At 36.9% G+C, this 14,398-nt stretch overlaps 1 protein-coding gene across 1 annotated transcript in view; it reads right to left on the bottom strand.

Annotated features, from left to right (window-relative positions):
• Cht2 (Chitinase 2) overlaps positions 1-11,955 on the bottom strand; it is a 29,973-nt gene extending 18,018 nt beyond the window's left edge. Inside the window, exon 1 of the mRNA XM_067788036.1 lies at positions 11,771-11,955. The gene's annotated coding sequence lies outside the window, so the exon portion shown is untranslated. The remainder of the gene's footprint in view (positions 1-11,770) is intronic.
• Positions 11,956-14,398: the final 2,443 nt, after the last annotated feature.

Here is a 14,398-nt window from a genome sequence, read left to right as displayed (position 1 = left end):
TATGCGACTGTTGATTGCTTCTTAAGTAAGTTGCGCGAGTTAAAGTACCGGCTAACAGAGAACAACAACACAAACACTGTATTGTCGCATTGCGTGATGATTAATCGAAATAGATAAAGAAAAAAGAAAAACATTATGTTATATAGTATTTATTTTTTATATTTATATAATTATAAGAAGACAACACATTCTAATTTCGGCGAACTCTTACAGTTCTAAAACACCACCCACATAACTTTCAACTGGGATCGAAATTCATTTAAAGGGAAATTACCACCGCTGTCGGCATCGCGTAAAGAACGATGGATCTCCCAAAGGACTTTCCTACCGAATATTTCAAAAGGCGCATTTTGGTTGTTCCTGTTGTTGCTAATATAAAGGCTACCAGCTCCCGTGGGAAAATCGGGTTTGACTCATCAAATCTTCGAGTAGATTCTACACTAAGTGTGACATACGGAACGAAAACAGTATCTGAAACAGTCGTGAAATTAACATATTTTGGTTGCAAATGTCGTTCAACATTGCACATTGTTAATTTTGATATTATAACTGACTTACTTAATTGGCGCTTAACCCTTTAAACGATTATGGTCGCCTAACAAAGGGCGTCAATCGCTTCTTTGCTGGATTAACTGGCACTAATTGGTAACATTAAGAGAACTTAAATGGTTTTCCATCTGATCCTTTCAGCAGTGTGGGGGCCGCCCTCTTCCTCTGGATCCATAGGCGGGGTCGGATAAAAATACTTTCTTAGCCGGAACATTATCTTTCATTCGCATAACTTGGCCTAGTCTCTGTTTTTTACATGCGTTATGGATGCATCAATTGAAGCCTGCAAATGATTTCTTGACAATTCCTCTAAATATATGGATCCAGCACAGATCTCGGCAGAAATTTTATAAAGATAATTAATAATAGAAAAGGAGATTCAAATTTTCAAAAAAAAAAAAAAAAAACAAAAAAGAACACTTCAACTTTGTGGATTGCAAGATCAATTAAAAACATTCCTTGAGCTTATTATTCTTATCTGAATACCGCGCTTAAACCTATAGACCATCGGCATTTGTAAAACATCGAGGAAAAGCATTTTACGCCGTCGTATTGTTTGAAAAAGTATAGATACTACTCACTCAGTACCCGTATCGTTCCATAACTACCTGACATGACTGTAATGACACCGACCATCTTTTCAACTGTAATGTGGAACCCACGCCTCTAACACCTATGTCTCCTTGATTCAACTATATTGAAATTGCTAGTTTTCTTGGACTTATCAGTTTGTTATTGCCGAGAATCGTTATACATTTGTCGTCGGCGGCCGCTGTGGTGTGATGGCAGCGTACTCCGCCTACCACACCGAAACCTCGGGTTCACGCCCCGGGAAAAGCAACATCAAAATTTTAGAAACAAGTTTTTTTTTCAATTTTTCTAAGCGGGGTCGCCCTCGGCGGTGTTTGGCAAGCACCCCGAGTGTATTTCTGCCATGGAAAGCTCTCAGTGAAAACTCATCTGCCTTGCAGATGCCGTTCGGAGTCGGCATAAAGTAGGTTCCGTCCCTCCAATTTGTAGGAAAATTTAAAAAGGAGCACGACGCAAATTGAAAGAGAAGCTCGGCCTAAAACCTCTTCGGAGGTTATCGCGCCTTACATTTATTTTTATTTTATAAGTATCTGCATAATAACAAGCCAATGAGTCGTCGTTAACAAATCGAGTACATGCCGAAAACAAACTTGTAACACTTCGATAAGAAATCGATAAATTTTCCGAACGATAACGCCGATAATAAATTGGTAATACTCCGATGCCCCAACAACAACTCCGATAACAAGTTATTAGTTTCATAAAACTTTTCGATAAGAAATCAATAACATTCTGATGACAAAATCGATACATTTTCCATTAAACGAAGATAAAAAATTGGTAACACTACGATAACAAATTTATAAGCTTCCTAAAACGTTTCGGTAAGTAATGCAGTGCAAATATTCACAATAGTGCCATAGTACAAAAAGATTTCTTTGTGTGCTCACAATCGTTTATTTTTAGCAAATTATTTTAATAAAATATAGCTAAACAAAAGCACTACGACCAAAATTGCCCAAAGCTCGCTAATAGCCCGAATCTCCATCTTTACAACCAAAACTTTATTTATAGATTTGGATTCCAAATAAGGAGAAAAAGGGGCCCGTACATAAAAACAGCAATTAGAAATAATATATATTGCGACGAATATTACCATCTCTAAGGTTATTAAATAAGGCAAAACAACATTTAAGCAAGCTACATAAACACAAAGGCATGTCATCATCAGCTACTACTTCGCTCACATATACACACGCATATGGTTACACACTACAAATACACGCGCGTATGGCTGGTGACAAGGTAGAGGATTCTAGAAGAAGAAATGTCTAGATATTTGGGCAGAGAGTATAAAAGCAGCAGAAGCTGAGTAGTCCGAAATCAGTTCGATTTAAGCACGCTATCTGTCGAGAAGTAGTAGTGTTATTGTGAAGTGCTTTAATAAAAGCCATTTTGCATTATTGAATAGTGGAGTTACTTATTCAACAATTTAGCGATACGAACGTTAGTAGAAGGTTGCATATAAGAAGAATTGCACAAAAATTCTTTACAATTGGTGTCAGAAGAGGAATTGTTGAATAAATTCCGAAGATTTCGAATACAACAAGGGCATTGCAAAGTGGAGTGAATTGAAGATCAAGCAACTGAAGAAGGAGTTGGAGAGCCATGGATTGAATACAACCGGCAATAAAATCGAACTTCAAGCCCGACTACGAAAGGCAATGGAGTCAGAAGGATTTAACGTGGAAGAGTATGTCTTTCATTTTGATGGCGATGAAACAACAAAAATTGAAGAGAAAAACGAAACATGGCAGACAGTTACGAGCACAGACTTGAACACGATTCTGGCTGCAATATCTTCACAAACATCGACAGCAACATCCGAGATGGAAGCACAGGAGGCACGCATTTCAGAAATGTCGTCGCAAGTAGCATCCCAACTGGAATCACAGGAGACACGTATCTCAGAGATGTCGTCAGAAATAACATCTAAAATTGAAGCACAAGGGGCACGTATATCAGAAATGTCGAGACAAATTTCAGCACAGGTATCATCGCAGATCTCTGCACAACGGGAAGTCCGTATGGACGAAAAAATAATGCAGTTTGAGAACAAAATCGAGGCTGAGGTAGATGCTTTAAAAGGTCGTATACAGGAGCTGCAACTAAATCGCCCAGTTGTTTCAGTGCGCAATACGAAGGTAAAAACTCCATCTTTTGACGGTTCTGTTCCTTTCCAGGTCTTTAAGCTACAGTTTGAAAAGACCGCAGCAGTGAACAACTGGAATGCTGAAGATAATGTTGCAGCTCTACTCGTAGCACTGAAGGGGCCAGCAGCCGAAATCCTACAGACGATTCCCGAAGGAGAACGGAACACTATGAAGCGTTGATGGCTGCTGTAAAGTGGCGATACGGAATCGAGCATAGCAGACAGATATACCAAATGGAGTTACTGAACCGCTTCCAGAGCCCTGGTGAAACATTGCAAGAGTTTGCGTCAGATGTTGAAAGGCTGGCACATTTAGCGAATGCGGACGCACTCGTGGAATACGAAAGGGTAAAAATCCAGAGCTTTATTAATGGAATACGGGATGTCGAAACATGCTCTGATTCCGGAAACAGCGTCGCTTCTGTGTAAGTCAGTTTTCAAAGCACGCCGTGTGGAAGTGGAAAGGTCAGACTGGGTGAACACAATATTGGAGGCGCTGAAGGGATCACAACAGAAAAATTACGGAGTTATGAAGTGTTTCAAGTGCGGTAACCCAGGTCACATTGCTCGTCATTGCAGCACCGGTCCTGGTAGTTCCAACTTGGCTGGTCGTAAACGCAAAGCTAGAGGAGATAAGCAAGAGCGAGTCAGATGTAAAGATCGAAAACTTGCCCCATCTATTGAATGTCCTGTGATATCTATCTCGCAAATTGGAAGAAAATCGAGTAGTCTTACCGTCAGAAATGTGGATGGCAAGAAGTGTTTACCGACTGTAGATACGGGCGCATTTCATTCCTTAATCCAATCTGATTTGGTCCACATGAGAGTAAAGCCATTACCTGGAGCAAGGTTGCGTACGGTCACTAGTGAGTACAACCAAGTCCAAGGAGAAGTGTTATGTGAGATCTTAATTGGAAAGGTCACGATTCTACACAAATTCATTGTGGCAGAGATTGTTGATGAAGTCATACTGGGAGCGGACTTCTTAGTTGACCATGACATCAGGATCGATATGTAGAGAAGGATTATGTGCTATAAGAACCAGGATATACCGCTTAACTTCAGTTTGGAGAAACGGTTCAGCAGTAAGCGAGTGCTGGTGGAGGAGATTCAACAGAGACCACAAAAGTCAAAGAAAGTAAATCGGGCAAATGTTGATGGTATGAATGGGCCAAACAAATCAAAACCCAAGGTACCCGCGAGAAAAACATTGGCATTGACAAACCCTAATGGATGCATTAAAACAAACGACAGAATTTCCCAGAAAGAATGCAAAGGTGGGTTCAAGCCAGAGCGCACTACTGTTGTAAAACGTCGGAACAATACAGATTATGCGAAGCCATTCCGTCAAGCGCAAGATCTACGAAGTAGTTCATTGGCCAAACAACAGAGTGTGAGGGAACGGTCCAGGATAATGAGTAGTAGGATGAAACACAGGTACAACAGGAACAATAATTCGGAAGGTTCCTTGGAGGGATTTTTGGTACTGCTATACAACCCTCACCCTGGCGGCCACCGTGGTGTGATGGTAGCGTGCTCCGACTATCACACCGTATGCCCTGGGTTCAACTTCCGGGCAAAGCAACATCAAAATTTTAGAAATAAGATTTTTCAATTAGAAGAAAATTTTTCTAAGCGGGGTCGCCCCTCGGCAGTGTCTGGCAAGCGCTCCGATTGTATTTCTGCCATGAAAAGCTCTCAGTGAAAACTCATCTGCCTTGCAGATGCCGTTCGGAGTCGGCATAAAACATGTAGGTCCCGTCCGGCCAATTTGTAGGGAAAAATCAAGAGGAGCACGACGCAAATTGGAAGAGAAGCTCGGCCTTAGATCTCTTCGGAGGTTATCGCGCCTTACATTTTTTTTTTTTTATACAACCCTCACCGGCGGAAAGGTGTTCCATCCAAATTTTGGTGCAGTTGGGAAGGCCCGTGTTGAGTTGTGAATAGGATCAGAGATGTCATCTACCGTATACAAACAATTGGGAAACCACGAAATAGAAGGGTGGTTCATTTGGAGAGGCTAGCAGCGGTTAGATCGAGAGATTTGTCTGATCGGGACGATCAGACTTAGGTGGAGGGCAGTGTGACGAGTATTACCATCTCTAAGGTTATTAAATAAGGCACAAGAACATTTAAGCAAGCTACATAAACACATTAATCATCATGTACACACATACCTGCAAACAGCAGAGAGATACTCACAAACACATGTCGTCATCAGCTACTACTTCGCTCACATATACACACGCATATGGTTACACACTACAAATACACGCGCGTATGGCTGGTGACCAGGTAGGGGATCTAGAAGAAGAAACGTCTAGACATTTGGGCAGAGAGTACAAAAGCAGCAGAAGCTGAGTAGTCCGAAATCAGTTTGATTTAGGCACGCTATCTGTCGAGAAGTGTTATTGTGAACTATTTTAATAAAGGCCATTTTGCATTATTGAAGAGTGGAGTTATTTATTCAACAATTTAGCGATACGAACGTTAGTAGGTGTAAAATAAGCGGAGTTTCACTAAGTTCGTTACAATATTATGATAGATGTAAAAAAAACACAGCTAATAATAATAATAATAATAATACATTCTACATACATATATCCCCAGTACCACTTACAACTACTATTTTCACGCTTACACTTACACCTTACGCTTACGTTCAGGATTCCCCCATACCGTGAGCATAGATGTTTACACATCAAAAAAATTATAATTAGGTAGGTCTAGAGGCCGCGGCACAATGACATTTTTCATATACACAAGCTTGTGCATTCAAGTAACATCGCCATAATCAACCAAGATGTTGCGTTTGTAAATATGAAGGAACTTCAGACTTGGCAATTGAAGTTTATTACGCCTTGTCCATTCACGAGAAGCACTAAACATTCTCCGTATACAACAAAAATACTTGCTAACATATTTTGTGTCGTATTCGATTGTTATATTGCAGTTTTAGCAAAGAGGATAAATACAATAAGAGCCGTCACCCGTTATTTTGTGGCGAGTATCTCGCTGGAAATTGAAAAAATTGATGCCGAATGTTTGCTGAGAGGGACATTTTTAATTGTCTCGCATTTATCCATGCCGTGTAGGCCCCTTTGTGCAACTGTGACTTTTGGAAAGAGAATGAAATATATTAATTAAATACAGTCGAAAAATAAACACAAATTTTTTTATTTGATTTGATACATCAACTTCCGGCGCAGTACGATTTTGACATTTGTTCATCGAATTTACAAAAACAAAGTACATGGAATTCTTATTTATGTATGTAGGTATGTCACCATGCTGCCACCTTGTAGACTCATCTATATGCAAATCTGCTTATGTGTCGGGTCTTTAAGATAAAAACATGACAAACCCTAATGATAGTAAACACATACACACAAAAACATTTATGAGTTAATGAAATATAGTATTTCTTATTCAGGGCAGCTAAAACAAAACTCTTCTTAAATAAATATAAAACCGGTATGTTTTGAAGATATCTTGACTATTATAAGCTATAGGTACAAGTTTAACTACTATAATACAAAAATAACGAAAGTTGCGAAAATCGCAAGCAAACACAAGAAAAGATCATGAATAAGAAAGTAAAATAAGTCGAAACCGCAAATAAATACCGGAAGTTTTTGGTTATAAAAAGAAAAAAAAATAGGGCAAACTTAATACTAAGCACAAATAAATGCAAAATTGGGCAAGAGAAAAGTTCAATTTATGGCTGACGTTGTAGTACGAACTTATGCATTTTTTGTTTTTTGGTAAAACATTACGCATGCGTCCCGGTTTTTAGCGGTTTCGTGGCGGCGGGTTGGTTAAAATAGCGATCGCCTTAGGTACGAGTACAGAGAGAAAAGTTTAATTATGTTTGTGCTTGTACTTAGCTATTTACATATGTATGTATATATATACGTGGAAATATATATTTAAATATGCTTTTATGTATGTACATTAATCTGGGTCGATTTATTAAACTATATCGCGCCATCGATTTTTCGATAGGTTTTGGGCTCAGGAAAAAAAGTTCTACTAAGCAGACCCAAAAAAATAATTTTCGAGCCTGCAAAATTTGAGTTTTTTGACTTTTTTTCTTTGATTTTTAAGGTTTTTTTCATGACCTATTTAAAAAAATTTCATTTGATTTTAAAATTTTCATGTATACCCTGTCCGACTCAAAATTGCCCGCTAAAAACTTTGGCAATAACAGTTTTTTGAAAAAAAAAAAAAATATTTTTGGGTTTTGAGGAGTGTTTTGGTGAAAAAATAAATTTTTTCGAAATTTTTTTTTTTAAGGGTTTCTTCAGAAACGTGCAAAAGTGTTGCCGATGAAAACACATTTGTCTCATAGTTCCTGTCTCACTTAAAATTATGCGATAAAAACGTTGGCAATAACAGTTTAAAAAAAAAAATTTTTTTTTGGTTTTGGGACTTGTTTTGGTCGAAATCGATTTTTTTTCAATTTCAAGGCTTCAACTCATTTTTATGTATATGTTTCCGTTAGACCCACCAATAAGTATACCAAAATGACCATGGGACGAGCTAAGTTGATTTAGCCATGTCCGTCTGTCCGTCCGTCCGTCTGTCCGTTTGTTTGAACGCTAACTAGTCCCTTAATTTTTGAGATATCTTGATGAAATTTGGTATGCAGGCATATTTTGATGGGGGATTTGACATTTGTCGGAATCGACCGGATCGGACCACTATATCATATACCTCCCATACAATCGATTGTTCAATGAGAGGGTTTTCGCCATTTCTGCCCCATTTCTACCTCATTTTAACAGCTAGCAACATCAAAATTTACCACAAGCTTACGTATTATGCATAGATTGTTGTGTGAAAAAATCATCAAGATCGGACATATTTATAATATATATCCCATACAACCGACAGGTAAGAGGATTTTCATCATTTTTGTCGAAATCGATTTTGTAGTCCGATCTTGATGATTTTTTCAGACAACGATCTATGCCCAATACGTAAGTTTGTGGTAAAATTTGTTGTTGCTAGCTGTTAAAATGAGGCAGAAATGGGGCAGAAATGGCGAAAACCTTCTTATTGAAAAACCGGTTGTATGGGAGGTATATGATATAGTGGTCCGATCCGGTCGATTCCGACAAATGTCAAATCCCACATCAAAATATGCCTGCTTATCACATTTCATCAAGATATCTCAAAAATTGAGGTACTAGTTTGCGTTCAAACAAACGGACAGACAGACCGACGGGCGGACAGACGGATATGGCTAAATCAACTTAGCTCGTCCCCTGATCATTTTGGTATACTTATTGGTGGGTCTAACGGAAACATATACATAAAAAATGATTTGGAGCCTTGAAAATGAAAAAAATCCATTTCGACCAAAACAAGTCCCAAAAACAAAAAAAAATTTTTTTTTGTAAAACTGTTAATGCCAACGTTTTTATCGCATAATTTTAAGTGGGATAGGAACTATGAGACAAATTCGTTTTCATCGGCAACGTTTTGCACGTTTCTGAAGGAACCCTTAAAAAAAAAATGGCGAAAAATTTATTTTTTCACCAAAACACTCCTCAAAACCCAAAAAATATTTTTTTTCTTTCAAAAAACTGTTATCGCCAAAGTTTTTAGCGGACAATTTTGAGTCGGACAGGGTGGGTATACATGAACATTTTAAAATCAAATGAAAATTTTTTAAGTAGGTCATGAAAAAAACCTTAAAAATCAACGAAAAAAAAGTCAAAAAACTCAAATTTTGCAGGCTCGAAAATTATTTTTTTGGGTATGCTTAGTGGAACTTTTTTTTCCTGAGCCCAAAACGAATCGAAAAATCGATAGCGCGATATGGGTTAACTTTCGTCGATGCAAATCAACCCAGCTTAATGTACACATTTACTACACGCAATCATATATGAACATAAGGATGTGTAAAAAATTACGATATTAATACGACGAAAATATAAGAGAATACCACATATGTCCAAATTAAAATTGTGTTAAAAGCGGAACTTAAGGTTTTGCCATTTAAATAAGACGGACTTGGGATTTTTAACATTATTTTGTCCTGCAAAATATGTATAAAGAAATTTTTTCCTTTTGATAAAATGAATACCTACATGGATCATATTCAGTACTACATTGTGAACAAAAAAATGTATCGAGCCAAATTTTCATCATGGATATTGAATTTTCTACATATGTATCTTTTATTTTTATATTTTATGTTTTTACATTTTCGAACTAAACTATTGAAGATAGAAAAAATATTTTTAAGAATTAATGAGCTTAACACCGGTACTGGGAAAAACTGAAAAGAAAATTATTGCGCTGGTACCATCTCGAAAACCGACACGTCATCGTCGTCAGGCAATTTCATAATGTTTTTATTTTATTTATTTCAACAGGTTTCACGGGGATCGAACTACGGTCAAACCGCTGAAATCACAATTGCCTAACCATTGGGCTATTGTGTTGTGTTTGCTTTCTTTGCTAATTTCAGTTTTATCACATTGTCACGCTCTCGCAAAATTTGAGACATTCTATCTTTACATTAATTTGTACTATGCGGGCTTTTTATACCCAGCTGTACTAGTACACAGGCTATTATAACTCTGATTGGATAACGGTTGGTTGTACAGGTATAAAGGTATCGAGATAGATATAGAATTCCATATATCAAAGTTATCAATATTGATTGAGCCATGTCCGTCTATCCGCCCGTTAACATGATAACTTGAGTAAATATTGAGATATCTTCACCAAATTTGGTACATGACTTATCTGGACCCAGGACAGATTTGTATTGAAAATGAGCGAAATCGGATGATAACCACGCCAACTTTTTATATATAACATTTTGTAAAGCACAAAAAACATGATTATTTAGTAAATAATACACCTAGAATGTTGAAATTTGACGTGTGGACTTGATAAAAATTTGAAAAAATTTTTTAAAATGGGCGTGGTATATTATTAATCATAAATCAAAAATCGTTAAACCTATCGTAACAAAATTCGGCAGAGAGGTTGCCTATACTATAAGGAATGCTTTGAAGAAAAATTAACGAAATCGGTAAAGGACCACGCCCACTTTTATATAAAAGATTTTTTAAAAGGGTCGTGAACGAATAAAATAAGCTATATCTTTGCAAAAAAGAGCTTTATAACAATGTCATTTCATTTCCCAAGTGGATAACAAAACATAGGAAAAACTTCAAATTTAAAAAAATGGGCGTGGCACCGCCCCTTTTATGACTAAGCAATTTTCTGTTTCGGGACAACAGCATTTCAAGTGTAATATTCGGTTTCACCAGAACTTATACTTCTTTACTTGTTGTTATTGTTATTATACCACTCGTCTTCACTGCAGAAGATTATTTGTGTACTCTATTTTAACTCAGGCCCAGTTTATATAATTATATGTTTGTATGTTTAATGGTGTGTTCAATTCGATTTTCGAAATTATACCATCGCAATATGCCAGTAAATGTTTCGTACTTTTTAGCTTTTCCAAATAAACAAAGATAACAATTGAATAACAATTATTATTTACCGGTGTTAAGCTCATTAATTCTTAAAAATCTTAAGGAAAATTTAACACATTATCAAACATAAACTTATAAATAGAAAAAAAGGTAAAAAGCAATTTTGTAGTTTGACTGACGGCTGACACCTAGGTCACAAAATTTACTTTTTCGTATTATCACAAACAACAATGTTAAAACCTTTTTCTTATTGAAAAAAAAAAACATTTTTCTAAATTTTTGATGTTACTTTGCCCGGAAGTTGAAGCCAGGACCCTCGGTGTACACAATCTTCTGTGTGTGATTTGTAACTGCGCTGTTTAATGGCCTATAAAAAAAAAACAAGCAAGAACAAGTATTTTGATCAGGTGAGAGTAGCTGTGAACGAACAGCTGATGCATAACTTACTTGGAAACCTCCACAATGGGTACAGGCTCACAAAGTACAATTTTAAGAATTTTTGCTCTTATCTGCAGAAACTTCAATATCGATGATGAAAATTTCTCCCAATACATTTTTTTTTTCAGAATTTAGTGCTGAATATTATCCATGTATTCTTTTCATTAAAAAAGCAAATTTCTTCATACATATTTAGTTCTCGCCTTATTTTAATGGCAAAACTTCAAGTTCCGTGGAGTACCTGTTAACATTTTAATTAAGAGTTCTGCTACAATTTTTATTTGATAATATTCTCTAATATTTTCGCGTGAAAGGGGAAAAAATCAAATATATAATTTTTAGGCACACCCTAATGCACATATACATCTTTGTAAACAGCTAACATAAATACAAGCATATGTATGTATTTAGACATTTTTATTCTATATATAATTTTTAGGTACAATAGTTATCAACATTTCACTTTCCGTTGAACATTTACATATGTACGTTTGCATGCACATGCATACATAGCACCCTGTATTAATGTATAATGAATATTGTTTCACTTAATCAAAAACTCTTTAGCATATACCTTTTAAAACATAAAATTTTCTGTTTTTTTTTATTTAATAAATTAAGTATTTGGCATGAATTAAAATTTGAAAAATGTCGTTTAAAAACTTGAACACCGTCACAATTACTACCGCGTTTGATGAACTCTCGTCGTTAACTGAATGTCTGCGTTAGTATGGTTCTTTTGGCTCTGAATAAGCTTCTCAACTGTATTAAGTTTGCTTAACTCAAAAAATTTGTTCAAAAGAAAATGAAAAACCTTACTCTCTCAAGAGTTGAAGTTACAAAGCCATTACAAAATACAAGTTACCAACATTCAGGGGCGTAGCAATGTTTCGATCATGAGCGCACAAAAGTTAATGTAAGTATACATATGTACATTAGGGTGGGTCGATTTGTATGGACGAAAGTTAACCGATATCGCGCCAGCGATTTTTCGATAGGATTTGGGCTCAGGAAAAAAAGTTCCACTACGCATACCCAAAAAATAATTTTCGACCCTGCGAAATTTAATTTTTTTTTTACTTTTTTTCGACTTCGATTTTTAAGGTTTTTTCATGACTTACTAAAAAAATTTTCATATTTATACCAGGGTTTGAAAATGCTGAATTACTTACTTAGTATTACAAAATTGCTTGAATTTAAATTTGAAAAATATTTCAGCAACAGAAAAAAACAAAGCAAACAAATTTATTTTTTTTCATTTTACTTCAGATATTACTTGAATGGATGCGAGCTGTCGCAATTGAATATTTTACTGTGCTTTGAAGCTATAAATCATTGTGAATGATTACTAAGTGTGATATCTTCTGCATAGACGTAAAAATTCCAAAGTGATTGGATCACCTGATTTGTAATTGACTATCGCTGTCTCATTCTGTATCTCTTTCTATCACCCGCTGAAGATAGGCGCCGCCATATTGAACACCCAGTCAAAACGCTAAAAAGTAGCCATATTGAACATCCTGTCAGGCAGTTGACAGATAAGATATCACACTAAGTTATCATTCACAATGCTATAAATATTTCATGATCATTTATTTTTAAGTAAATATTTTTCAGTTTTTTAACAGCCGAAATTCTGGTTTCGAATTACTTGCTGAAAATAAGTAAAAGTAAATTTTGTTTACTATTTCAGCAGAAATATTTGATTTTCAAAGGGACATACAAACAATTGTACGATGTATTGATCGTAATAGCCTTCATCTACGAGGACGTATTTCTTGTTTTTATGTTGTTTTAACGGCCACCGTGGTGTGATGGTAGCGTGCTCCGCCTATCACATCGTATGCCCTGGGTTCAACTCCCGGGCAAAGCAACATCAAAATTTTAGAAATAAGATTTTTCAATTAGAAGAAAATTTTTCTAAGCGGGGTCGCTCCTCGGCAGTGTCTGGCAAGCGCTCCGATTGTATTTCTGCCATGAAAAGCTCTCAGTGAAAACTCGTCTGCCTTGCAGATGCCGTTCGGAGTCGGCATAAAACATATAGGTCCCGTCCGGCCAATTTGTAGCGAAAAATCAAGAGGAGCACGACGCAAATTGGAAGAGAAGCTCGGCCTTAGATCTCTTCGGAGGTTATCGCGCCTTACATTTATTTTATTTATTATGTTGTTTTAACCCCCGACACATATATATACGCATGCTTCTACTAAAAAAAGATAAACACGTACGTACAAAATCTGCACCTCCACCGGTAGCTTGGTATATGTACTGGAGTCATTCGGGGTTTTTCCGGGACCAAAGCATGTCATTTCAATTTAGCATGGCTCAATTTCTTGCGGATCGTTCAAAATTTTTCATACAATGAGTAGCTCCTTGTGGAGAGACTGTCCTTCATTCGGTCCTAGAGACTAGCATCTGCCGCATCTACCCAAGAAATCCTTTTTTTTAAAACGAGCACATATATGTCACATGCAAAACGCGATGTTTTAGGCTAACACCTAATACTTGTTGTCGACGCGATTTCTTTAAAACATGTATGACTCCTTTTTGTTCACAACCAAGAGCGATTCACGCCACGTTTAAGCATACCTCCGTTCCTTGCTCATCTATTAGTACCAAAGCTGGTCTGATAGCCAGACAAAATTCTCGTCTGTTGCTAGCGCTAAAAGGGGCCTGAAGTGAAGAGATACAATCTCACAAGCTCGAAATGCCCGACCACCAACATTTCCGGCACAAACATTCATGTGAGGCAAGATTATAAGATGACTCACACCGTGTGCACCGTATGTCAACGATAAAGACAATCCCCGAAGGCTTTGGGGAGTGCTATCGATGTTGATCCGGTACGTTCCGGTAACAAAGCACCATTAAGGTACTAGCCCGATCATTTCGGGACCGATTAATATGACCACATTAAACCTTCTAGGCCATTCCGCCCTCCCCACCCTCTGGTTCCATGAGGAACTTGGGATCGCCAGAGATTCGCCTGTTAAATATGAGTATGATACACACATATTTGTAACAGGATTATATACTATACCAAAGGACCTGGGTTAAAGTACCTAGAAATTCAACGTCAACATCGCCCCTTAGCAGTGGGCTCGCAAACACTCAGAGTATATTTCTGCTATGAAAAGCTTTTCAGCGAAAATACACCTTCCTCGCAGATGCCGTGCGGAATGGGTATAAACAACGCAGATTGAAA

Source organism: Eurosta solidaginis, chromosome 5 (genome assembly GCF_040869045.1).
Source record: "Eurosta solidaginis isolate ZX-2024a chromosome 5, ASM4086904v1, whole genome shotgun sequence".
Taxonomy (NCBI): Eukaryota; Metazoa; Arthropoda; class Insecta; order Diptera; family Tephritidae; genus Eurosta; species Eurosta solidaginis.
Note: the sequence above shows the minus strand (reverse complement) of the source record. Positions and strands in the feature narration are given on the sequence as shown.